Here is a 26,762-nt window from a genome sequence, read left to right on the forward strand (position 1 = left end):
CCATACCATGTTAATAAATTCATGGTTCTATTCTGGCCAGTGTTTTAGAATGTATCTAATGATATAACTAATTTGCATATAATTAGGTTACTTAAGTAAATTATTTTTTAAAATTGATTTTTATTTATTTATGAAAATTTTATTTTCAGATCTGAATTTTTCCTTTCCCACTTCCCTCTTTTCACTTCCATTGAGAAAGAAAGAAAATATAAAACCGGTTATAACATATGTAATGTCAAGCAAAACAATTTCTCTCACTGGTCATTGGTAATGTGAAATACACACATAGGCAGGCACACACACACACACACACACAGCCATCTGTGCTGTGAGTTATCAGGATTTAGGGAGCAGGTTTCATCATGGTACCTCTGAAATTCTGTACCAATTAGAGTTCTTAAGTTTTTCAAGTATAATATTATTCTTAAAGCATAAATCATTCTTCTGGTTCTGTCCACTTCACTTTGTGCCAGTTCATAAAATTCTTCCCAGGTTTTTCTGAAACAATCACCTCCATCTTTCTTCAGTATCATGAATTCAAACGTATTCTTATTACATAACTTGTTCAGTCATTACCCAATTGATGGGCATAAATCTCCTAAAATTTTAATTCTATATCACCACAAAAAGAACTGGTATAAATATTTTTGTACCTATCAGTCCTTTTCCTCTTTTTAAAAAATCTCTTTGGGAATGCAGACCTAGTAATGATATTGTTGGGCCAAAGGGTATGAACAGTTTAATTGCCTTTTGCACATAATTCCCAATTACTTTCCAGAATGGTTGAAACATTTTACAGTTGCACTAATAGTATAGCAATGTACCTGTTTTCCCAAAGGCCCTCTAGCAGATGCTATTTTTCTATTTTTATTTTCTTTGCTCTGGACACATTCAAGGAGATATTTTTGTTTTTAAGTTATTCTTTGGAAATAAAAAATGAACATAATCCCTTATCCCTCATACACAAACATACTTTGGAGTACTGCTAATAGTATCTTTCACCAAAAGAGAACATTAAACATGTAAATAGCTTGTCTGGAATAAACAAAATTGAAATCATTTATTCTGCATAGAATCATAAGAACATCATTTTATAGCAAGAAGGGACTTTAGTGGTAATATAATTCAGTGCTGTTACATCCAAAAAAGAAAAAAGACCTGTGCAGGCTTCATAATGACTTAGAAAACCACAAATTTATGCTATGTTATATTATACATATTTTTTTTGTTCAACATTTCCAATTACATTTTAATCTGATTCAAGCTTCAAGTAGATCTTTTAAAAAATAAATCAGTTGATCAACTACAAATATTCACATATAATTATAATTTGTAAATACTTGAGCTAGTAGGTGCTTGAAAGTGTTTTTTTGAATGTTGTGCTTTAATAATGTCAATCAATGAGCCAGAATTTTACTTGCTATTGTGTTGCCTTCTGTTACAAAAATGAATAAGACAATACCTGCCCTCAGGGAGCTTATATTCTAATTGGGGAAATGAAAAAGACAGGTATGTGGAAATTCACCAAACATTTGAATAACTATTTTTAAGGGTCTATGGCATATGAAGAGTTCCAGGTCCTAGAAATTAACCAACCAGCTGAACAATATAGAGTAGAAAGGTTATTAAAGTTCAGAGGATAATGGAAAAATCATTGGAATCAGAGTTAGCATATCTGGCTTTGATTTTTGACTGTGGTACTTACTGCTCAAATTATTTTGGACAACTCACTTAACATCTCTACGTTTCAGTTTTCCTCATCTATAAAATGAGGGGGAATTGGACCAGATGATGTCTAAGACATTTTTTATAGTTAAGTCTTAAGATAGAACACATCAAGTGTTTTTGGCTAAGGAAGAAGGAGGGGATTTGATTTGGATCTTAAAAGAATGGGTAGAAACTAGGTGAATTATCAAGGAGAGGGCAAAAGTGTGGGCAAAATAGTGAAGATGTGAGATAATCTGGCCCAAGACAAGGATCTCTACAGGACAAAAGAAAGAGATGAGTGTAAAAAAGTTGGTTGGATTGCAGCACTTTGAATGCTAGACTAAGGAACTGGAGAAAGCTTTTGTAAGCCAGGAGAATTTAGTGAAGATTTTTGAACTGGGTTTAACATGGCCACTTCTGCTTTGGGGTGGCAAGAATGGATGCAGAGAAAAGGAAATGTGATTGAATATTTTTCTATCATATTTACAGTAGTTTTTTGTTCTTGTATGATATCAGGGTTGGAAAATGAGAATAGATGAAAGAAAAAGAAGTAAATTCTTCAGAGAAGAGTTGAGGAAAAGGTACATCTCTCCCTTTGTTGCAGAGCTATGGGGACTATGAGTATGGAATACTATATATACCTCATATACTGTCAAACAAACATGGATGATGTGCTGGTTGACTTTCTTTCACTACTTTATTTGTCCTTTTCTCTTTTAACTATTTTTTCTTGTTTTCCCTTCCAAGGGAATTAGTATTTTATTTTGTTTTGTTTTGTTTTTTATTTGTTCAAATTTTTTATTTTCAAAACATATGAATGGATAATTTTTTAATACTGACACTTGCAAAACCTTGTGTTCCAATTTTTCCCCTCTTTCTCTCTACCCTCTCCCCTAGATGGCAAGTAATCCAATATCTGTTAAACATGGTAAAATGTATATTAAATCCAATATATTCATACATATTTATACAATTATTTTGCACAAGAAAAAATCAGATCAAAAAGGAAAAAATGAGAAAAAAAGAAAATGCAAACAAACAATAACAAAAAAGAATAAAAATGATATGTTATGATCCACATTCAGTTTCCACAGTCCTCTCTCTGGGTGCAGCTCTCTTCATCATAAGATCATTGGAACTGGCCTGAATTATCTCATTATTGAAAAGAGTCAAAAAGTATTACTTATACAATTGATTATCGTCTAATCTGCTGTTGCTATGTACAATGATCTTCTGGTTCTGCTCATTTCACTTAGCATCAGTTCATGTAAGTCTCTCCAGGCCTCTCTGAAATCATCCTGCTGGTCATTTCTCACAATACAATGATATTCCATAACATTCATATACCATAACTTATTCAGCCATTCTCCAACTGATGGGCATCCATTCAGTTTCTAGTTTCTTGCCACTACAAAAAAGCTGCCACAAACATTTTTGCATGTGTGGGTCCCTTTCCCTCTTTTAAGATCTCTTTGGGATATAAATCCAGTAGAAACACTGCTGGATCAAAGGGTATGCACATTTTGATAGCTCTTTGGACATAGTTCCAAATTGCTCTCCAGAATGGTTGGATCAGTTCACAACTCCACCAACAATGGATGAATGTTTCAGTTTTCCCATGTCCCTTCCAACATTTGTCATTATCTTTTCCTGTCATCTTAGCCAATCTGAGAAGTATGTAGTGGTACCTCAGAGTTGTCTTAATTTGCATTTCTCTGATCAATAGTGATTTAGAGCACTTTTTCATATGATTAGAAATGGTTTCAATTTCTTCATTTGAAAATTATCTATTTATATTCTTTGACCATTTATCAATTGGAGAATGGCTTGAATTCTTATAAATTTGAGTCAATTCTCTATTTTTTTTTTTAAGAAATGTGACCTTTATCAGAACCCTTGAATGTAAAAATGTTTTCCCAATCTATTGCTTTCCTTCAAATCTTGTCTGCATTAGTTAGTGTTGTTTGTACAAAACCTTTTTAACTTAATATAATCAAAATTATCTATTTTGTGTTCAGTAATGAATTCTAGTTCTTCTTTGACCACAAATTCTATCCTTCTCCACATATCTGAGAGATAAACTATCCTTTATTCTTCTAATTTGCTTATAATATCACACTTTATATCTAAATCATGAACCTATTTTGACCTTATCTTCGTATATGGTGTTAGATGTGAGTCAATGCCTAGTTTCTGCCATACTAGTTTCTAATTTTCTCAGCAGTTTTTGTCAAATAGTGAGTTCTAATCCCAAAAGCTGGGGTTTTTGAGTTTGTCAAACACTAGATTACTATAGTCATTGAGTATTTTGTCCTGTGAACCTAAACTATTACACTGATCAACTTCTCTATTTCTTAGCCAGTGCCAAATGGTTTTGATGACCGCTGCTTTATAATATACTTTTAGGTCTGGCACAGCAAGGCCATCTTCATTCACATTTTTTTCATTAATTTCCTTGAAATTTTTGAACTTTTGTTCTTTCAGATGAACTTTGTTATTATTTTATTTATTTATTTGTTATTGTATAGATTTAACTATTTTTTAAAGTGATGTATGACTTGATGGGCAGAAAAGGTATGAAAGATATAGAAATATGAATGAATGTGATATAGGTGATGTAATTATATAAAAATAAGAGATATTAATAAGAATGAAAAGCCCAAAATAATCAGAATTTTTTTCTTTTTTCCTCCTTAAAGCATTTGGGGTTAAGTGACTTGCCCAGGGTCACACAGATGGAAGTGTTAAGTGTCTGAGCTAAGATTTGAACTCAGGTCCTCCTGACTTCAGAGCTGGTGCTCTATCCACTAAGCCACCTAGCTGCCCCCAGAATTTTTAAAAAGAAGTAAATATGGAATGATGATATGAGACAGGTCTCTGTCTCTATGAGAAATGTTTTTGTTTTTAATTAATTTTGAATTTCAGGAATTGAGAATTAAAAATACACATTTAACATTGATCCTTCTTTTGTTTGCTAGATCACACATAAAAAGTTTATTTCTTTTGCCATGCAACATGATACAATGGTACCAGGAGGCAACACAGTATATTGGGCAAAGAAGTGTATTTGAAGTCAGAGGACCTGGATTTGAATTTGAATTCAAATTCTGTACCTCTTTGGCTATGAGATTCAAAGTATCTTTAAGTTCTTCTGGGGTTTCCTTATTTGTAAAATGAAGAGTTGGATTAGATGATCTCTATATTCACTTCTAACTCAAAATCCAATGATCAAGTGGGAATAATACTGAATTGGTTACAGAAAGAAGGGAGAAGGAAACAAGAATTTATATAGCATCTACTATGTGCTAGGAAGTGCTTCACAAATATCTCTAATCCTCAAAATAACTCTGGGAGGTAGATGCTACTATTATCTCCAAGTTAAGTGATTTGCCCAAGATCACATAAGTGTCTGTAGACAAATTTGAATTCATTCAAGTTTTCCTGATTCTAGGCTCAGTGCTCTATCTGTTGTGCTACCAGCTGCCTCTAGATTTGGTTTCTTCATCTTGTTCTGCTACTTACTCACTGTGAGACCTTGTACAAGTCACCTCACCTTACCTTGTAAAGGAATTAGATTAGATCAGGAATTTTTTACCTTTTTATGTGCTAAATACCCCTTGGTCAGTTTGGCTATGTCTATTATGCCCTTTTTATAACAGATATAATATTACAAAAGAAGTCAGTTATATTGTAGTCATCAAAATAGTAAAATTTATGTTTGCACCCTACCTTCTCCAATCTAAGTTCACAGATCTCAGGTTAAGAACCCCAGATTTGATTATTTTTATCATTCCTTTTAGCTCTTAAGTATCTGATCTTATGAAGAAGATGGCATTCTAGATTGTAGAATCAGATGGAAGGTGGAATTGAATTTGGACTTAAAGGATGCATAGAAAGGATCAAGAGAAGATAAGACATTCTGGATAAAAGAAATAAGGTTGAGTCAAAGAAAAATGAGAATCTCAGAGATGTATAAAGAAGAGCCTTACTAGATAGGAGGGTTTGTGAAGAAAAGTAAAGGACATAAGAATGGAAAATTTGGTAGGGACTAGATAGTGGGGGGACTTGAATGAAATACTAAGGAACTAGATATCATCCTATAGGAAATAGGTAGTTATCATATGTTTTTGAGATGAAGAGTGATGTAATTCCTTTCACCTTCAGGGGTGGAGATAATGCTAATACAAAGAGAAAAAATGGTGGAATACTTGTCTATAAAGTTAACTATAATTGCTGATTTTTATTACTTCTGAGGTTGGAAGTAGAAAGAGAGGAGTGAGGAAGTAAGGACAGGAGGAGAATGTATGACAGATACTTCAGAGAAGTTTCATACTTATGCTGAAGGGGGACAGAATTAGAGCTAAAAATACAGAATATAAAACTGAAATGAAAATGTGGTCTAGTGGGAAAATGGCTGAACTGGTAATTAACAAATCTGTATTTCCCCTTCTGAATATCCCACTAAATAATTGTGTGGTCTTGGACCTTTTCTTTTTCTCCTTCAAGTCTTGGTTTCCTCAGCTATAACATTACAACATAAAGATACCTTCTCCTTTCAATTATATGATTCCAAGTTATTTTATGTCTGTGATTTGTTTTTTGGTGAAAAAAAAGGGGATCCTCTCCACGCCTAGCATTCTATAGTAGTGTTACAAAATAATAATAATAATAATAATAATAATAATAATAATAATAATAATAATTGACATTTAAAGTCTGAAAAATACTTTAAATTCTTTATCTCATCTGAGCCTCACAACAATGAAGGAAGACAGGTATTTTAGGGATTATTATCACCATTTCATAGATGAACAAACTGAGGTTTGGAGAAGCTATATGACTTTTCCAGGATCATGTAATTAGTAAAAGTCTGGGGTAGCATTTGATCTCAGATTTATCTTCCTAATTCTAAATCTGACACCATTGCATTCTCTTTCCTGGGCTACTTAAAAGAGTTAACAAAAATTTCTGGCTCCAATGTTTGAATTGAAGAAAGGAAGGTATTTTCCTTGTTATGTTAAAGTCATTGGTTTCATCAGTATGAGAATGGAACAGATGGAAATAAAATATTTACCATTTGCAACAAAATCCCAATTGGATCAAAATTTACTTGAAGTAAAGGATGTACAGGGACAGAGAAGGGAACAGACAAAAACAGCTGTCTCCCAGCTGCTGGCAGTGGGAAAGAAAGCCTTTGGCCTTTCCCTAAACCGGCCCTGCTCTTTGGGAAGGAATACAGTTGATATATTCTGCTTTTTTACTCTAAGAAGGAATCCTAGCCTAACCAGGTCTCTTCTTTCATCCACAGCCAAGGCCCTGGTACTTAAATGAGCAGTCATATTGGACCAGCCTCTTCATTCACTTGTGTTATTCTGTCCCCTGCTTCTCACAATATAGACCTTCGGATGGATCCTCCATGGATCTTCTCCAAGCCCACTTCACGGGTGTTTTCCTCTCCATATTCTCCACCCCAACCCATCTGCTAGTCTTTAACCTGCCTCCTCCCTATCCTGCTCTATAATCTTCCCCTCTTCTCCTACGCTTTCCACTGTGAACAGCTGTTCTCTATCCCATCATCCACCATGACCTCTTATCTACTTGAACAAAAGGTGCCCAAGGAAGTATCCTGTTGTCCTTAGAGTCAGTATTGAAGATTTGGGAGGGATCTCAGCTATAATATAATATAATATAATATAATATAATATAATATAATATAATATAATATAATATAATATAATATAATATAATATAAAATACCCACCCCATTTTTACATAAGGGAAAAAAAGAAGCGTGATGATAGAGTTGTTAATACAGCTAGGATTGATTTTAGATTTCCCAAATCTCAGACAAGTGATTTTCTATCCCATTCCTTTCTGTAGTTTAATGACCCAAGGGAAGGGCTTAGTTGACAAGTTCTATTGAACTTTACATGAAAGACACAGCAATAAAAGGCACTTTTTCTTTAAGGTACCTGCAGAGTAATGAGGAAGGTGAGACACAAATGCATCTAAAGATGTTCTTGGAATTTGAAACAAGGGAGTGAATGTGCAATGAGGTGAGAAATCTTATGTGATGGTGATAGACAAGCATTTTTGTAGGGGACAAGGAAGAAGAACTACTTGTCTGTAACTGAATAGTAGAGTTGGGGAGCAATAATAGGAAGGGTGGAAGAGATAATATAGGGAGATAACTACAGGAAGTATCTGAATACCTGGCTAAGGATATATTCCAGGAGAACCTAGGGTGTAAGAGCTTACCAAGCCCTTTTCAGGGCTGCTCATCCAATTGGTCACCCAACTCTCACTTGTGGCTCCAGGAAGCTTAGACATGCATACAAGCCACACTTGGTAAGACCATCTATGCAGATAGACTGAATCAAGTTGGCAGTAAATGACAGGCTTAAACATGTTGATGAGTTAGGAAAATTTCTACTCCAAGCACATGAAGACTTCCTCTGGTGGAAGAGCTATGAAGATGGTGGCAGGCACCATGGAGCTCTTAGAGCTTGGTCAGATATCAAAGATGTCAAGTCATTCACTGCATCCCAAGCCATTAACAGTCATCTTGACTTTTTGGCTTGCCATTGAAGTTCAATGAAAGAGTGAAGCTGATGACTTTGTGCAATTCTGCTTCATTTAAATCCAATTCATAAGCAATTCAATACATCATCCTGATGTTATTGGTCCTTTTCTAAAACAAAGGACAAACAACAATAAGGATTCTAGATGAGATAAAAGCATGGTAGTCTCATTATGGACTCTTGGACAAAAATGTCTGAGGTGATACTTTCAGTTAATTTGCAGATCGAGCATTTAAAGAATTTCAAAATTTGAAAAGACCACACAACACAAAATGTCAGAAGTGGAAAAGAATTCAAAACATGGGATATCAGAAAGGGAAGAGAATTCAGAACACAGAATTTCAGAACTAGAAGGAACCTTGGGATATGGAATGTCAGAGCTGCAAAGAACCTTTGAACATAGAGCATCATAGTAACAAGAAACTTTAGAGCAGAATGTCAAAACTCAGGGAGTTAGAGATCATCTACTTGAGAGCTGTCAGCCAGCAGGCTTATGTGACCATTATATCCTAGTATAGTCCAAACCAGATTAAAATGTAATTGGGAAATATTTAACAAAATAAATGAAAATAAAATAAAACATAGATAATATGAATCTGTAGTTTTCTAAGTCAATATGCACCTCTCAGTGGTCCTTATGTATATCTAGTGGCCTTCTTTTTTCCTTTGAGTTTTACATCACTGAGCTAGTCTAGGCTCCTCATTTTACCTCTGGCAGAAACTGAGTCTCAGAGAAGGGCATTGATTTCCTTGTTTGCTTTAGGTTATACAAGTTGAAGTTGAGTCTTACAGCCAGTTCTGTCATCTTTTCACTAGGAATCAGAGACTACAGTGGGTAAAGGTATACTTTAGAGGGAGAAAATTTGTTTGAATTGAAGTGGAGGCAAAAGTGACAGGGAATAGGGAACTTTGTAAAGAGTTTAGCCCCTTAAGAAAATTTGGCAGAGTAGGAGAAAATAATCTCATTTTAAGGAAAAAAAAAACCAACAACTCTAAGAGGACTGAAGAAAACCTACTTAAGATTATAGTCAGTAAGCTCTGTGGTCTCTCCTTTAGCCAGATGGGATGAAAAGGATTGGTTTGTAGTTAGCACTCACCCTCTAATAACTTTAGTTTACTTCCATCAGTTCATTGAGTCAGTCTAAAAATACCACCAGCATGAGTCACATTCCGGTGCCATTCATTACTAGGAGCTGAAAAAACAAAGTGAAAGCAATGTGTCACACCCTAAAGAGTGGGCTCTTGGAGCCCCTTTAGTCAGCTTATTATCAATACTATTTCAGACTTAATTGCCAGTAGGCTTCTAGGTGAATAGGGAAGATGGAACTTCTTAGCAATAACTGGAGGTTGGAGGGCCAACCCAATCTGCCAGCTTAAGAGTCTGGTGATAGGATTTTTCCTGATTGTCATACTGATCCCTAGTATTTTCTTTCTCTCTTGTTTTCTACATAAGATTCTCAGTCTTCAGGCAGACACACTCACCCAGTTAGCCTTCTGTGGTTGTCTACATATTTTAGCCATTTGCTGTTCCCACTCTTTTACAGGACCCAGATTGCAGAGCAGAGAATTCCATCTTCAAACAGAAACTCCCCCAAAAATTATAAGAGGGGTTTTTCAGTTAAATTCATTTTTAAGTTGCATATTCTAAATTTGGAAACATCTGGATTTTCAAGCCACAGGAAATTACAAGCTACGTTCTGGATATAAAATACATGTTGGTCTATACAGCACATGAATTAAAGATAGAAGTCAAATATGAAAACGTTTTCTTGATGGCTGACCTGATGACATGGCCATTTCAGCTCTGGATTGCCCTACATGACTATTTTTAGCATCTGAGGAGCATCTTCTCCTGACCAATATTTCTAAGAAAATGTGTGTGTGTGTGTGTGTGTGTGTGTGTGTGTGTGTGTGAGAGAGAGAGAGAGAGAGAGAGAGAGAGAGAGAGAGAGAGAGAGAGAGTAAGAGTAAGAGACAGTAAAAGAGACAGTGAGAGAGAGAGAAAGTAAGAGAGAGAAGTACAAAGAGTGAAAGAGTAAGAGAAAGAGAGACAGTAAAAGAGAGAGAGTGTGAGAGAGTGAAAGTAGAAGTGAGAGAAAGAGAGAGAGCAAGAGCAAGAATAAGAGAGAGACAAAGAATAAGGGAGAGAGAATAAGAGAGAGGGAGAAAGAGAGTAGGAGAGACAGAATGTGTGTGTGTGAAAGAGAAAGAGAGAGGAGAGACAGAGAGAGAGAAAGAGAGAGAGAGAGAGAGAGAGAGAGAGAGAGAGAGAGAGAGAGAGAGAGAGAGAGAGAGAGAGAGAGAGAGAGAAGGAGAAGAAGAAGGAAAGGGAAAGGGAAAGAAAGAGGAGAGGAGAGGGAAAAGGAGAGGAAGAGGGAGAGAGAACACACAAATGAATGTCTGTTTTCCAGCAAATGAGAATGTCATTAAGTGGCTAATGTTGAGAGAAGTGCTTTTTTTCTCACCAATTCAAAATGCACTGAAGTTTTATTTTGGGAAAGTGTAGTTGTTTGATGGGAGAAAAAAAACAGTTCTGAAAACAGTGAATGTCACAGAATAATCTAGCTCCTATCTTGGATTAGTTTTTAGGTAGCCAAGCATCAAGGGCTATGGCATTGGGGCTCCTCCCTTAGACAATGAGGGGATATATTTAAGGGTTATATTTGGGGAGATCTGTCCTAAATGTTCCCAGTCATATTTCTGCTTCTCCATTTGCAGAGGGAAAGGTAGACTTACCACATGAGAAACATTCTCTAGCTCCTGGGAAGGGATTTGGTTTTCTGGGGAAAATGCAGACTCTACTTCTCTGGTGGATTCTGCATTCTTTCCTAGTGAAGTATAGTGCATGGAAAAATAAAATATATAGTCAGCATTCTTGTATGTTGTACAAATGTACATTGTTAAAGATTTGCTTAGTGACAACTGGAGACGGTTGCCTTAGTCTTCATCCAATCCATATAGAGCAAGCATGATGATCTATACATAACTGAGTCATTAATGCATTGTGTTGATCAGGATAATTAAGTGACAATGAATTTCATATCTGGTCTTTCCAAATTATATACATATATAAATACATACATACACACACATATCATTTAGTACCAATGACAGTTAAAAGCAATTCCAAGGCAATCCCAATAAACTTTGAATAGAAAATGTCATCTGCATCCTGAAAAAGAACTATGGAGATTGAATATAAATCAACACATGCTATATGCACTTTTTTTTCCTGGTTTTTTTTTTTTTTCTCTTCCTTGGTTTTTTCCCTTATGCTCTGATTTTTCTTTCCCAACATAATTCAAAAAAGTAAATAAAATTAAAGAACCCCCCCCCAAATTATTAATCTTATTAATCCATGTGTTTTTAGACATAATTTTTTTGGTTGTTCAGTAATTTCAGTTATGTCCAACCCCATTGAGGATTATCTTGGGAAAGATACTGAAGTAGTTTGCCATTTCCTTCTCCAACTCATTTTTAAAGATAAGGAAAATGAGGCAAACAGGGTTCAGTGACTTACCCAGGGTATATAGATAGTGGCTAAAACCAGATTTTTATTCAGGAAGATGAGTCTTCCTAATTCCTAGTCTATATTTCTACCCACTGTGGTACCTAGCTGCCTTTTTATGTATATATGTGTATGGGTGTGTAGTATACATGTATGTATATGTGCTTTGTGTATACACGTATATATAACATAGGAAAGAATATGTGTATATTTATATAACAATATAAATATAATTATGTTTTGGAATCAAGACGCCTGGGTTAAAATCCTGATTTAAACATTTACAATGTGTATGACTGTGAGCAAGTCAATTAGTATTTTTGAACTTCAGTTTCCTTATCTACAAAATCATGACAATGATATATTCACCCCCCTCAGTAAATCCCACATTGGCTTATTGTGAGGAAATTGCTTTTTAAACTTTAAAGTGTCATCTGAATGTGTGTTGCTTCAGTATTTCAATAGTTCCTGGATCTTATTGATGTGGGTTTGGGTACTTTATTTACAAATTCAGATCACAATCCACCCATGCCTTCTCCTTGTGTATCATTTTTGTGCATATTCTTATAGGGTTTATTCCCTGATATAATGTTAGTCCTTTGGAGGCAAAGACTAAGTTTTGTCTTTTTATTTTATAAATGGCTAAAACATGGTAGACACTTAGAAAATGATTGTTGGTTGACTGAAATTTTTTCACAGATCATTTAATTAATGCACTAGAGTTCTTCCTCTGAATACCAATGTTATACTTCATCTGTTATACATCAGTTCCTTCCTTCCTCCTTTCTTTTCTCTTTTCCTCCTAGCTTTCACTTTTCCATCCTTCATTTCTAGTTTGACTTCCTTCTTCCTTTTCTTTCTTTTTTCTTATCTTTCCTCCTTTGCTCCTTTTATTTTTTATTTTACCTTCCCTCCTTCTTTCTTGTTCTTTCTTTCTTTTTACTTTCCCTCCCTTCCTTCCTTTTTCTTTCTTTCTTCCTTTCTTTCTTTCTTCCTTTCTTCCTCCCTCCTTGTCTCCCTCCCTTCTTCTTTCTTTCTTTTCTTTCTTTCTTTCCTTTTCTTTTCTTTTCTTTTCTTTTCTTTCCTTTTCTTTTCTTTTCTTTTCTTTTCTTTTCTTTTCTTTTCTTTTCTTTTCTTTTCTTTTCTTTTCTTTCCTTTTCTTTCCTTTTCTTTTCTTTTCTTTTCTTTTCTTTCCTTTTCTTTCTTTCTTTTCTTTTCTTTCTTTTCTTTTCTTTTCTTTTCTTTTCTTTTCTTTTCTTTTCTTTTCTTTCTTTCTTTCTTTCTTTCTTTCTTTCTTTCTTTCTTTCTTTCTTTCTTTCTTTCTTTCTTTCTTTCTTTCTTTCTTTCTTTCTTTCTTTCTTTCTTTCTTTCTTTCTTTCTTTCTTTCTTTCTTTCTTTCTTTCTTTCTTTCTTTCTTTCTTTCTTTCTTTCTTTCTTTCTTTCTTTTCTTTTTTTCTCCATCACTCCCTTCTTCCTTATTTCCTTCTCTCCATCTATCCCTCCTCTCTCCCTTCCCTCCCTTGTTTTTTCCTTCTTTCTCTTCTTATCTCTTTTTTTCTTCCTGTTTGTCTTTTTCCTTTCTTTTCTTTTATAAGGAAAGGAGAGCCAGATGGCACAGTGATTTGAATCCTGGGTTTGAAGTTCAAATATGGCCTCAGATACTTTTTAGCTGTGTCATTCTGGGCAAGTCATTTAATCCTGTTTGCCTCAATTCCCTCATCTGTAAAATGAGTTGGAGAAGGAAATGACAAAACCACTCTACTATCTTTGCCAAGAAAACCTTAAATGGGATCACAAAGAGTTAGACATGACTGAAATTATATACACACCCATCTATATATATGTATATATATGCATACATATATAAGCATACATACATAAAAACATATAAAATTATCAGAGATTTATGGAAACTATCAAAAAGTTTACAGTATAAATTTAGATGGGAAGAAAATGCATGAAAATAATCTAAAACTTGAAAAGTAAAAAATAAGCAAATAAAACTTCAGGATTTTAGCCAGGTATTCTTCCAACTTAGTTTAAGTGTCTACAAGGAAAGTAGAGGTCCTTGGGGGCTAGCTTTACTGTATGTACATAATCCATGAAGTATTTTGCTTAGATCTTTTCTTTACCCAAGTCTAAATTGAAGAGTCTGAGGTATAATCTCTTCCCAGATCACACTCTACCCATCTTGTATAATATGATGTATTATACCTTATTGAATGTATAAATAAATGTACACATTCATCTGTATACATGTATTACTTTCAGTAGGATGCAGACTCTATGAAGGCCTTCCCTGTGCTATTTTTATTTTTTCATTCTTAGTGAATGGTATATACTGAGCATATTAGAATGATGTTTAATGTGTTGAATTGAACATTTATGCTACTTGTACAGAAAACTTTTAAATTATTATGACAAATAGATTCAATATGTTTCTTTTCCTCCATGGACTCTGGTTTATGCTGTTCATTTATTTAATAAATCTTTCTATCATAGAGGTAAAAAAAAAGTGCAATAAATTAAAAAAAAAAAAAAAACAACCTAAGAAACAGAAATTGCAGAGAAGAAAAGGAAGAGAGATCTTAATTAGCTGCTTAATTGACAGAAAGACACAGAGGGGAAGAATTAGACAACTACATAGAAGGAAGGGGAAAAAAAGGATCAATATGTTACCTGCCTAAAACTAGGGAAAGGAATGATAAAAAGTGATTTGATAGGTCAGGGGAAGAACCAAAGGAAATAGGATTTCCTTCAGGAAAATTTAGCAAAAAAATAATTGTAGAGATAAAGCACAATATTAAAAAGAAAAAAATTCTAATACATAAAAAATAGACACAAATGAAAGAAAAATATTCACTTAACTTTCATAATTTTAAGTATGAATGGTAGGACCAACAAAATAATAAGAATATAAAACTCCACATTCCATTTCATAATTCAGAATGTCAGAACTTAGAGGAACTGAAGGCATAAAATATTAGAACTACAAAAAGTTTTAAAATAAAAAAAATAGCAGATCTGGGGGAAATATTTAAATATGCAATGTCAGAAACGAAGAGATCTTAGAATCTACAAGGCTAGAGCTAGAAGAGATTCTAGAACATAGACATAGAATTTCAGAACTAGTAGAAACCATTAAACATTGAATTTCACACTTGGAAGAGACCTTAGGATATAGAATTTCAGAGATTAGAGAAACCTTGAAACAGAATGTGACCTTAGAACACAATGTCAGAGCGTAAAGACCTTACAACATAGTATGAAAGAACTGAGGAAGATCTATTCTAGAACATAGAATACCAGAGCTAAAAACCTAGAACATAGGCTATTGAAACAGGGGTTACCTTAGAGACAAACTAGTTCAACTCTTTCATTTTACAGATGGGAAAACTAGGGTACAGAGAGAGGAATGGATTTGCCTTTGTTATCACTTCTCTAAGCCAATTTTCCTATCTCCCAGTCAAGCATTCTTTCCTATTATTTCCTGCCTTAGTCTCCTTACTGGCACAGCCCTGAATCACTCAAGACAAGAAGTAGTTTTACAGGCGTCTATAAGCTGGGAGATTCTTTATTTTCCTACTCAGTGAACATCGGATGTTTGCTATATTCATTTAAACTGGCCATTTAAACTAGCCAAGTTTTCCTCTCTGACCATTGCAGGAGAAAAAAAAGAGTAGTGTAAGTACTCTGTCAGACAGTGATTACTTTCACTCTGTTAGGTCTGTGGAAGTCATTAGTCCGCTGGTTTGTTCAGGGTACTTTCTAGTGAAGATCATTCTGTGGGTTTGTTTATTGAGAAGAGTCTTTAAAGTTTCAGCCAGTCTCTTCCCTTCTCCAATTTCCACAGCTCTCCATGTGTACTACAAAGTTTTATCTCCTAAAAACTTCTGCTTTGTTCTTGCAGGTGCTTCCATCACTAATCAACTCTTCAATACTCAGCAAAAATCAGGATTTTAAACTTGGATGGCCTCTAAAGTTTCTTAGGGCAGTTGGGTGATGCAATGGATATAGAGTGCACAGAGCCAGGCAGAATTGAGTTCAAATCTACCTTCATATACTTTCTATCTATATGTTCTGGCCAAATCACTTAGCTTTCCTTGGTTTCCTTGACTGTATAATAGGAAGGAGTAATAGTATCTACTTCCCAGGGTTGTTGTGAGGATCTAATGAGATAATATTTGTAAAGCACTTATAATGTTTTGCACACAGCAATTGCTTGTTTCTCTTCTAAACAGAAATAGAATAAAAAAGATGAAATAAATCTATTTGATGAAATAAATGCTTAACTTTTATTAGTTATGCAAAGTCTTTTGTTCTTCCTAAATAATAATATATACTAGGAAAGCAGTATGATGGAGGATGCCTCATTATGTTTTTTTAAAAAAATATTGGTTTAACATTTTGGGATTTAGTGATTTAAAAGTCTGTTTTTCAGTTCAACTTATTTTATAACTTGATTGTAACTTGATTTGTGGCTTTCATAACTGAAAAAGATGTATCACAAAGACACTTAGATACAAATGAAGGAAGTATATTGTCTCTGAATCTCATTGTTCATTCCCATCTAGGAATGTTATTTTCAGTTAGACAAAAGTTTTTGTTGAAATTTGGCTCGCAAATTTCTATCGTCCCTCACGTCAAGCAGGTGTTCTTGCATACCAAACAGAAAGCATTCATTATATTTTTGTGCTTTTAACAAATGCTTTTGAAACCCTCTGAAGATTTTGGAAGTTTTTCACATAGGTTAAAAAATTCTGTTTACAAGTTTTTTTTTTTTTTTTAATTACTCATCTTTGAGAATTTTTATAAGTGAACCATTGTTTTTGACAAAAGCTTAGTTTTTAGATATTTTGCTAATTGTGAGAGTGAATATTATCATGAGCTAGGATCTTATGTTATGTCTATTCTTTGGGTGAGATTCATAATTATTCAGAGAAGATGTAAGTCTTTATTCCAAATCATCTTAGTAACTTTAGATTTTCTAAACTTATTGTCAGATCTGATTAAATCATCATTGCTTTCATCTCATGCAGCTGAGAAAGACTTTATTCAAGGAGCAGGAGAAATGGCATCTCTGCCATGATTTTTCACTGGCTTGCTCTCATATTCTTAATATTATTTCCAATTGGGAATTTCTTGACAAGATTTTTTTTTTTTTAGTAGTTACCATATAGTTTATTTCTTTTCTCCCATCTTTGATAAGATTTTATTTATATATTTTACATTGATATTCATCAGGAATATTAATAGAAAATTTTCTTTCTTGATTTTATCATCCTTTAGTTTACATATCAAGACCATATTTGTTTCATAGAAATAATCTGATAGATTATCTCCTTTTCCTGCTCTGTAGCAGTTTATGAAAACTTGATAGAAATTGCTTACAAATCCATCTATAATTCTAAGCATCTTTTTACTTTGGGAGTTCATTTATAGCTTGACAAGAATCTTTTAAAGCCATTTGTCCATTTTATGGGGGTTGGTTTAGTTAAACAAGACAACATAATATGCACTTCCATTGACTTGGCCACATGTTTATTGAAATGTATTATAATGGGCTGAAAGTGAACAGATGAGGAAGGGCACTTCTATTAATCCCTCAGCACTTTAAAACTCCCTATTATCTTACTATCCTGTATATCAATATCTATTCCTATTAAAAACATTGGGGTGCACAGGGACAAATTAAACTTTCTTTAAGGTGATATGTAGTATCCATCTGAAACCCTTAGCAAGAATTTCTATAATGAGATAAGCCAGAAGCCTTCCCAGTAATATGAAGAGTGAAGCAAGGGATGTCCATTGTTACCACCATTATTTAATATTGTACTAGATGTTAGCTATTACAATGAGAATACATTAAATTTTTAATAGTATTTTATTTTTCTAAATACATGCAAAGATAGTTTTTAACATTCACATTCATAAAATTTTGTGTACCAACGTTTTCTCACTCTCTTCTCTAGTCCCCTTCATGAGGTCCTAAATGGTGGATGTGGTGTACAGAGAGAAACTAAAGCATTAATAAAAATTTTCCTTGGGGCAGGCAGGAAGAAGGTTCTGTAAGAGATAAGTGTAGCTCCAGTGGTTCCATTTTCTGTGAAAGTAAAACAATCAGAAATGCAAATTGTGTCATATCCCTGGGGCTAAATGTTTCCTATAAGTCATCTTATGGCCCATGCCATGAATCTCCTTGGGTCAATCTGCCATGGCTTTCTGCCTCATGGTGTCTTTCCCCTTACCCCTCCTCCAAGTCTCTCCTAACCTACTTTATGGAGTTTTTTGACTCCTGACTCCACTTCCTTATAGCTAATTAACTCTTTTAGAGTGCTAAATCCCTTTCAGGATTTAATTTGCCAGCTAAGGACATGCTCCAACCTTATGAGGTATTTCCTTTCTCCTGGTAAATGGCAAGTTCCACTAGGGAATTTGCCCTTTCCATAAAACCCCTTCCTATGATGTTTATTATATCTCTTCATTTTGTTGTAACCTCTTCTCCTAAATAAAACTACCTTTTGCCAAAAAACAAAACAAAACAAAACAAACAAACAAAAAAGGCCATTAGGAATTCTTCACATGATCAAACCCCAACATTTTGGTGATGGGGTATCATTATCTGGTACCTGAATAACATTTGGTGCTATATCAATCACATCATCCCCTCCCCAAAACAGCAAGCAATCTGATAGAGGTTAAACATATACAATTCTTTAAATATATTCCATATTCGAAGAAGATAATAACTTGAAAACCATATATGGCACATTGCTACCTGACATGTAGCCAGAGTAAAGATGATAGTATCAATCATATATTAATTTTTTTTCCCCTCCCTGAGGCTGGGGTTAAGTGACTTGCCCAGGGTCACACAGCTAGGAAGTGTTAAGTGTCTGAGACCAGATTTGAACTGGGATCCTCCTGAATTCAGGTCTGGTGCTCTATCCACTGTGCCACCTAGCTGCCCCTAATCATATATTAAATATTAATTGTTACACCCCTAAGGACTACTCTAACTACTCTAACCTGGTAGCTCCCCTTTGAGCTACTCTTAATGCCCGTCCGTCGATGGCACGGCTAGGCTACACTTACCCGTCTTTGGGCACCAACCCAGATCCCATAGAGACAGACCACCATTAGGTTGGGATGAAGAGAAAGAGAACTTTATTCTGAGATAGCACATATTTATACCCCATTGATGATATGGGGGAAGGGGGCAGTCCTCTAGGAACCTGACATAATGTGATTGGCCCGAGAAGGAGGAGGGAGGCGTGCTAGGCTTTGAGAGCACTAAGGAGGGAGGCGTGGTACCTGGAATCAGACACTGCCTCATGGGGCTGTGCCCCACCTCCAGGTAGGACTCGCCTGCACCTCAGAACCTCTCATCCCTCAGGTCCTCCCACATGCCTTGAACTGCATTCCTTGCTTCCAGAGGCTTTTTAACACTTACAATTAAAGAAGATTATTTTCTTTCCATTTATTCTGGCACTTAACATAGTGCTTGATGCATGTGTTTTTGTTTGTTTGTTTTTTGTCATTGTTGTTTTTTTCTGTTTAATCCATTTTCAGTTGTGTTTGTCTCTTTGTGACCCTATTTGGAGTTTTCTTGGCAAAGATACTACAATGGTTTGCCATTTCTTTCTCCAGCACATTTTACAGATAAGAAAACTGAGGCAGAGTTAAGTGACTTATCCAGCATCACCCAGCCAGTAAATGTCTAAGGCTAGATTTGAATACAGGAAGATCAATCTTCCTGACTTCCTGAGCACTGTGCCACCCACCTGCTTAGCAAGTGCTTAATAAATGCTTATTAATGGACTCAAATATTTTCTTCCTATACATTCACTTAGGTGCAAGCAATATACTTTGGAAACCACTTCTCTATTGGTTTCTAATATTCCTGAGTTATCATTTGATAGCTGTATTTATCTTATGTAACTATAACAATCATTCAGCATCTACTGTATATATAGAGAGCATTGGATACTTTTTTATTTTGTCACTGAGACATCATGACATTATCATATACACATTCCCTTTGATTGGAGAATGGTTAAACAAGTTGTAATGCATGAGTGTACTGGAATAATTATTCTTCTGAAAGAAATTATGAACTGCCTGAATATATAAAAAAATGGTAAAACTTATATGAACTAATGAAAAGTGAAGTAAGCAAAGATGGAAAAACCTATACAATGAATACAATAATGCAGATGAAGAGCAACTACTTCAAAATAATTGATAAATAGCAGGAAATTATAAAATCTAATATGAAATTCCCACAGAATTTGGGTCTGTGGGTATGAAACATTTTTATAACATCAGGTTTTTCTAATGTAGTAATTGGTTGTGTTAGATTTTGCTTAAATGGTTTTTTTTCTCATTCTCTTTTAAATTATTATTATTATTATTATTTTTACAAGGTATGGATCTCTAAGAGGATTAAGATCAAGGGGAAAATCCAGGCAATATGAGAGCAAAATATATCAATAAACTTTATTAAAAGATGAGTTATTGTTATAAGTTCTTATTTGTACTCCTTAGATCATAGTACCATGAATCTAGAATTAGAAGGGATGTCAATGATCATCTAGTTAAATTCTCTTATTTTACAGAATCAAAGGTTCAAAAAGTTAGCTGACTTGCCCACAGAGATACCACTTATTCTATTCTGTCTGAATAGCCCTGTCATAGCTCTGTCTCACTAGACAATTGGAGAAACTTTTGGAGAGTAGTGATGAGATCCTGGGTAACTAGGTGGGATTAACACAATAAGCCTGAAATACTGATAGGATTATAATACTCCCTAAAATAAACTGGAAGGGCTCTGATGGGATCAGCTTAGCTTTAAGTGAGCCTTTTGTTCTTAAGTACATTTTTTGTTGTAAATGGAGTTTAGATTACAATCCAATCTTAGGTTTAATTTTTAATAAACTTTTTTTTGGGGGGGGGTCTGTTGCATTTTTTTTGTTGTTGTTAAACATTTCCCAATTACATTTTTATTTAAAAAATGTTTTACAAAGTTTTTTATTTTCAAAACATATGCACAGATAATTTGACAACATTGACCCTTGCATAGCCTGTATTTCAGATTTTCTCCTCTTTCCCCCACCCTCTTCCCTAGATGGCAAGCAATTCAGTATATGTTAAACATGTTAAAATAGCATATGTCATTTTTGCTTTTAATGTTAATCCTCCATGGTGTCCTGTCTCATGGTGTCTTTCTCCTAGTTACAGCTATCTAACTCTTTTAGGGTTAAATAATCCCTTTTAGGATTAGCCTGCTAGTTAATGGTGTATGTAATCCATTCCCTAGATAATACCTTTTGGGTTTATCAATGGCATATTCCCACCTCATGGTGTACTCCCTTTCTCTGTGTTAATTGTGAGTTCCTTATTAAGTGTTAAAACCCCCTTTCTTGCTAAGTATGATATTTTTTCTATTGCTCTCCCAAATTTATTTCATATTTACAATTCCTGGCGTCAATTTTACCTCTTAATTTTGTCTTCTGCAAAATTAATGTACCTTTTGGCAAAGAAACATCATTGTAAATTCTTCACATTTGCCTTGCACATTGCAAACTAAGAATTGTATTTCAAACTAAGAGTCACTACTCCAACCTCATCATAAGCCTATGTCTTAATCTTTGTGCAACTATTAATGTCCATCACAGGACCTTTAAACAGAGATGTTTAATTAGTATTTATTGAATTGAAAAATAAAAACCAAAGAATAGAGCTTCCCTTTGAAAATAACACTTTATAGGATCTATAATATAGTCTCTGAAACTTAGTAGGCTGAGATGAGATGACCTCTATCTAGTCTGTCTGCTCTAGTGGAGAATCTCCATTGCATCTTTCATTCTTCTATTGGGCTACCTGACTAGCAAATTGCCTCTGCTCAGCTTTCTAGGTCTACTTTCTACCTGACTAAGCACATTTTAACTTAGTCCTTTTCTCTGATAAGTCACCCTTGCTGTTTGCTTTTCTGACTAATCCTATGGTTTGTCCCCAAATCTTGTTTGACTACTTCTATCTCACCTTTAACTCTGCTATTTTGAGGGAAATGCTTAGTGATTGGTTGGTCTTAATCCTTTAAGAGAATTCCTAGTCTCTTTCTGAATTAACCTGGGGTTCTTAACCTGGGAGCTTTAAAAATATTTTGGGACCTTTGAGAATATTTTAAGAATAATTGTGTAATGTGCTGTTGTCTCCAGAAACTGCCAATCGCTCTCTGGGAGGAGATCTGCTGTCTCAACTGCTGCCAACTCTGACCTTGTGTAGAGACTCTTTTTCCTCCAGCCTAGCCACCCCAGGTCTGGCCCAGACAAGACTCTCCTTGTTCAATGGTGTCTTCTTTTATACTCCCAGAGAATGAGCGTGGAATAACTCAAGGGCTTCTGGGAAAAATTACTTCAACCAATGAATTTACTCCTCCTAAGCATGCAAGCTCCTCCCCAGGAGTTCACAGGGGTAAAACTCCCCTAAAGGCCAGAACTAGAGAATTGTTAAGTACCGACTTAGCACTTAGTAAGAACCTATCATCTCCCCCTTTCTTTTGATTTAGAACATAGGGCGGTCATGACCTTGAAACATAAATCCATCCATCCATGAGGCATTACACATAATTACACAAATTATATAAACACATAGTAACATAGTAACATAGTAACATAATACAAATAATCATCCATTGTCCATTAGTCTCATCTTGTGTTAGGAAATCCAATGATTCCTGCAAGTTTTAAAGTTCTTTAACAGTCTTCTTATTAGCCATGTTCATTCAGTGTCAGATGTTTCTTAGATTTTCTCCTTTGTTTTGAGGTCTTTCTCTTTTTCTGTCTCTCTCCAATGGACAAGGCAAATATAACTCGTTGGCACCCATCTGATTCCTTCTCCTGCTGAAGAAATACAAGAAAACCCTTTCCCCCAGGCAGTCAACCTATCTGGTCCTTCCATTCACCACTTTCTGGGTCTCTCCACATCACCTGGCGAATATCTAAGGACAATGGAGCTGCTCGCACTGGACACTGCCCTTCTGGAGGGTTATAAAACCTGTCTGCCAGAGCCAGCGCATCTTTGTCAAAAATTAGAAAATTAATGGTATAGAGAACTAAATTTAGAAGTTCTCTAGGGCTACCTGTGGCTCCCCCTTTCTTTTGTTTTTGGAGGAGTGTCTTAATGTCTCTTTTTCTTCTCTCTACTATTGCCTGACTTTGCAAAGGTATTCCAGTGGTGTAAAATCTTATACTGTGCACAAAAGTGCGCAAAATGTTTAGAACTATATGCAGGTCCATTACTACCATTACTCACAGTTATTTCTGCGTCAGAGTCTTTTACACTGGAATCAGGATCGTGTCTGTCCCTGTTTGGGCGCCAAATTGTGATGGTCTGGTCTAGCTCCTCTGAAGGGCTCAGAATAAATCCTTGTCAGGATAAGCAAAAGTCCTTGCCCCACATTGGGTGCCAATATGTAATGTGCTATTGTCTCCAGAAACTGCCAATCGCTCTCTGGGAGGAGATCTGCTGTCTCAACTGCTGCCAACTCTGACCTTGTGTAGAGACTTTTTCCTCCAGAGAGCTGCCCCAGGTCTGGCCCAGACAAGACTCTCTCCTTGCTCAATGGTGTCTTCTTTTATCCTCCCAGAGAATGGGCGTGGGATAATGCAAGGGCTTCTGGGAAAAATTACTTCAACCAATGAACTTGCTCCTTCTAAGCATGCAAGCTCCTCCCCAGGAGTTCACAGGGGTAAAACTCCCCTAAAGGCCAGAACTAGAGAATTGTTAAGTACCGACTTAGCACTTAGTAAGAACCTATCATATCATTATCTCATTAACACTTAGTAAGAACCTAACATAATTGGACCTCAAAGAATTCTTTTTTGCAAATTTATTTCAATATAATAGGTTTTGTTTGTAATCCTGTGTACTTTTTTTCCTCCCCATTTATAGAAGGCCAAGTGTACTTGAAACAAGTAATCTTACAACAAGGTGTTAATTCAGTGGAATTAAGATAATGATTCTCAGGGCAGGTAGGTGGCGCTGTGGATAGAGCACCAGCCTTGAATTCAGGAGGACCCGAGTTCAAATCTGGTCTCAGACATTTAACACTTCCTAGCTGTGTGACCTTGGGCAAGTCACTTAACCCCACTCTCAGGGAAAAAAAAAAAAAAAAAAGATAATGATTCTCTAGTTTACAGATACTTAGTATAGTTCTATGATGACACCTATTCTACAAGATTGATACCTATGATGATGTACTTATAATAGTGCATATAAGAGCTAAGAGATCTGGGAAGGAAGACAAACCCAGAGATAGAGAACACAAGGGACTGGAGGACAGACTCAAAGATAAAGACCCTTGTCCTGCCCCAGGTGAAGGAGACTTTGGACTTTATTCCTGACTATTTTTGTGGTGATTATTCTGCTGAAACCAAGGCCCATTCGGAGGACCTCCAGAAAGCTAGTCAGAAAGTCCCACCATTTAAAACCAGTATTCTAAGAAGGGACTATTAGGTTTTACCAGGAAGCTAAATGGGCCTATTACACAAAATTCTAAAAATTCTAAATTGCAGAAAAGATGTTGTTCTACATTGGTGCAGGGAGCTTCCCTATCCATGAATTTCCTGGACCAAGTCCTTATTCCAATTTAAATCCTATATTCTTATTTAAATGTTCATCTTTCTTTTAACAAAACTGAAATTATAAGTTGAACTCCCTTCTTCCCATGAATTTCTTTGTTTTCCCACCATAAATGAATATCAGGTGTGAGACCATAGTAGATATTCAATATATATTTTATTGGTTTTCCTCCTAAATGTGTATGGGATTATGCAATGACTCAGGATAAAGGATTTTGATCTTTCTAATTCACAGAACATCATGTTCAGTCTCACTTCTCATTTTCAGTAAACCTCAGCATCATGTGGAAAATGGACCTAGTACATCAATATTGCTCAAGTCTTCCTTTTCACCACTAAAAGTGGTCATCCCTTACCAATTTTCCTCCCTCATTCTCCAAGCCCAATCTTATTTGAAATCAAACTATTCTTTCTGTGTCATAGGGGTGCTATAAATTTAACTATGTTTCTAGGGTTAAAAAAAAGAATCCCTATTTTAAAACATGAATCATAATCTAAAAATGAACTCATTGAATATTTCACATAGGTAACATGAAGGCATGCTCAGCTTTGAGGCTCTAGATTTTCAACAGAGTCTCTTCCCATTTAAAATGTTTCCTTCTGTTCTTCTGGTCCACCAAGGTAGCTTATATTGCCTTTGGTCAATGGAAACGTTGACTCTGACTGATTTTGACTTTTAATAAATCTAAAATCTGAGGAACAAGAGCTCTGTATTCTGATGGAGAAAATTAGGGAGTGGGAACATCTGGAGTGTGGTCTGTAGAAGTCTGGCCCTTGTGCACCGGTAAGAAAGGAAATTACCCTGGGATTCTTAACATGGGGAAAAATGAAAGGAAAACCCTAATGCCAAGCCAAATAGAGCAAAGTATGGGCTCTGGGCGGGGAATGCACGTATGGAGAAGAATTGCTTAGCCAGGAATCACAGATGGGGAAATGCTGACTTTGGGAAGCTGATCCAAGTTGGGATGGTGTCCAAAGAGAATGCCATTGCTTCTCCAAATTCATATGCTTCCAAATGTCGGTTCACAGGCGGAGTGGGTAGAGTGTTTTAGGGGAAAGGGCAAATGTAGGACTTATATTTGCATTTATTTGTGTTGTACTGTGAATCTGGTAGAAGAGAGGTATTGAGGGGATCTTTCATAGCAATGCTTAAAGTATAAACTTATGGTTCTAATTGTCTTGATTTAAAACTTCTTACAGCAAAGAACAGACGTAGTTCAAGTACTGTTTTTCTTTTGAATAAGTGGTCATGACAGTGCCTGAATTTTGGGAAAATAGAACAAAATGATGTGTATGAGTAATTCCATAAATATTACAAATATTCAAAGTTTTAGCTTCAGCCTTCACCACATCTACTAACCACTAGTTTTTTTTTTTTTTTTTTTTTTTTTTTTTTTTTCTTAGAGCTCCAATACAATGACTCAACCAACTTGGGGGAATATCATTTGTTTTCAAGGGGAAGCTTGTTGTAAGAGACAGAGTGCTAGATTTGGAATAAGGAGAATCTGAGTTTAAATATGATTGGCATTTACGAATCTTGAACAAGTTATTGTACCAATATTTCTTCATTTGCATATAAATAAAATGAAAATAATCATTTCTCTGAGGATTGAATGAAGTAATTCAACAATAATTTATTAAATATTTATTGTGTGCCAGGTATTTAAGGTAGAAATTGTGAGGAAATACATTGTGAGGGTAGGAAAAAAATAGACAGTCCCTGCCCTCAAATAGCTTATATTTTATAAAAGATAGTATAAATAAAACACTTTGCAAATGTGAACGAGCTATATACTTCAACTCTTATTGTTTCCTCCATTTTAAGCCTGAATCATACATTTACTTGCTAAATCTTTGGCATTTGTCATTTGACATTTGGCATTTGATTGATAGATATGGTTCATTCCCTTAGACTAGTGGTAAAAAGAATTGTCAAGTATAAAATTATATCAATTTATCTTGAATAACCTATGATTAATCTCAAGCACTCTTGAATTTTACAATTTCATCTGATTTCAGAGAGTTAGCACCCTTGAAAACCATATTTTTAATATAGAAGAAATATCCCATGAAATAATTACTTTTCCTGATTTTTTTTTTTACCTTTGAATTGTTGTTGTCAATTAAAAGTTAAACATTTGATTTCTTTTTTTCAGATCCTTCAAGTCCTATAATACTTTTTGTATGACACATTGACTCTAATTTGCTACTCAGGGATATTCTTAGTCTGATATTAGATATACTCTCTATTCATAATTTATGCTACTACTCACCCTCTCCCCCCTTTTTTGACTAGTCACTCTAAGTATACTGGCTCAGTCA

At 35.1% G+C, this 26,762-nt stretch overlaps 1 long non-coding RNA gene across 1 annotated transcript in view; it reads right to left on the reverse strand.

Moving 5' to 3' along the window:
- The window catches only part of LOC141553648 (uncharacterized), a 46,475-nt gene extending 27,524 nt beyond the window's left edge, over positions 1-18,951 (reverse strand). Inside the window, exons 1-3 of the long non-coding RNA XR_012485572.1 lie at positions 18,892-18,951; positions 11,025-11,116; positions 9,386-9,481 (exon numbers count right to left, since the gene is read on the reverse strand). This is a non-coding gene — a long non-coding RNA (uncharacterized LOC141553648). The remainder of the gene's footprint in view (positions 1-9,385; positions 9,482-11,024; positions 11,117-18,891) is intronic.
- Between the last annotated feature and the right edge of the window lie 7,811 nt (positions 18,952-26,762).

The sequence above is a fragment of the Sminthopsis crassicaudata genome, chromosome 2, assembly GCF_048593235.1.
Source record: "Sminthopsis crassicaudata isolate SCR6 chromosome 2, ASM4859323v1, whole genome shotgun sequence".
In the NCBI taxonomy this organism is placed as follows: Eukaryota; Metazoa; Chordata; class Mammalia; order Dasyuromorphia; family Dasyuridae; genus Sminthopsis; species Sminthopsis crassicaudata.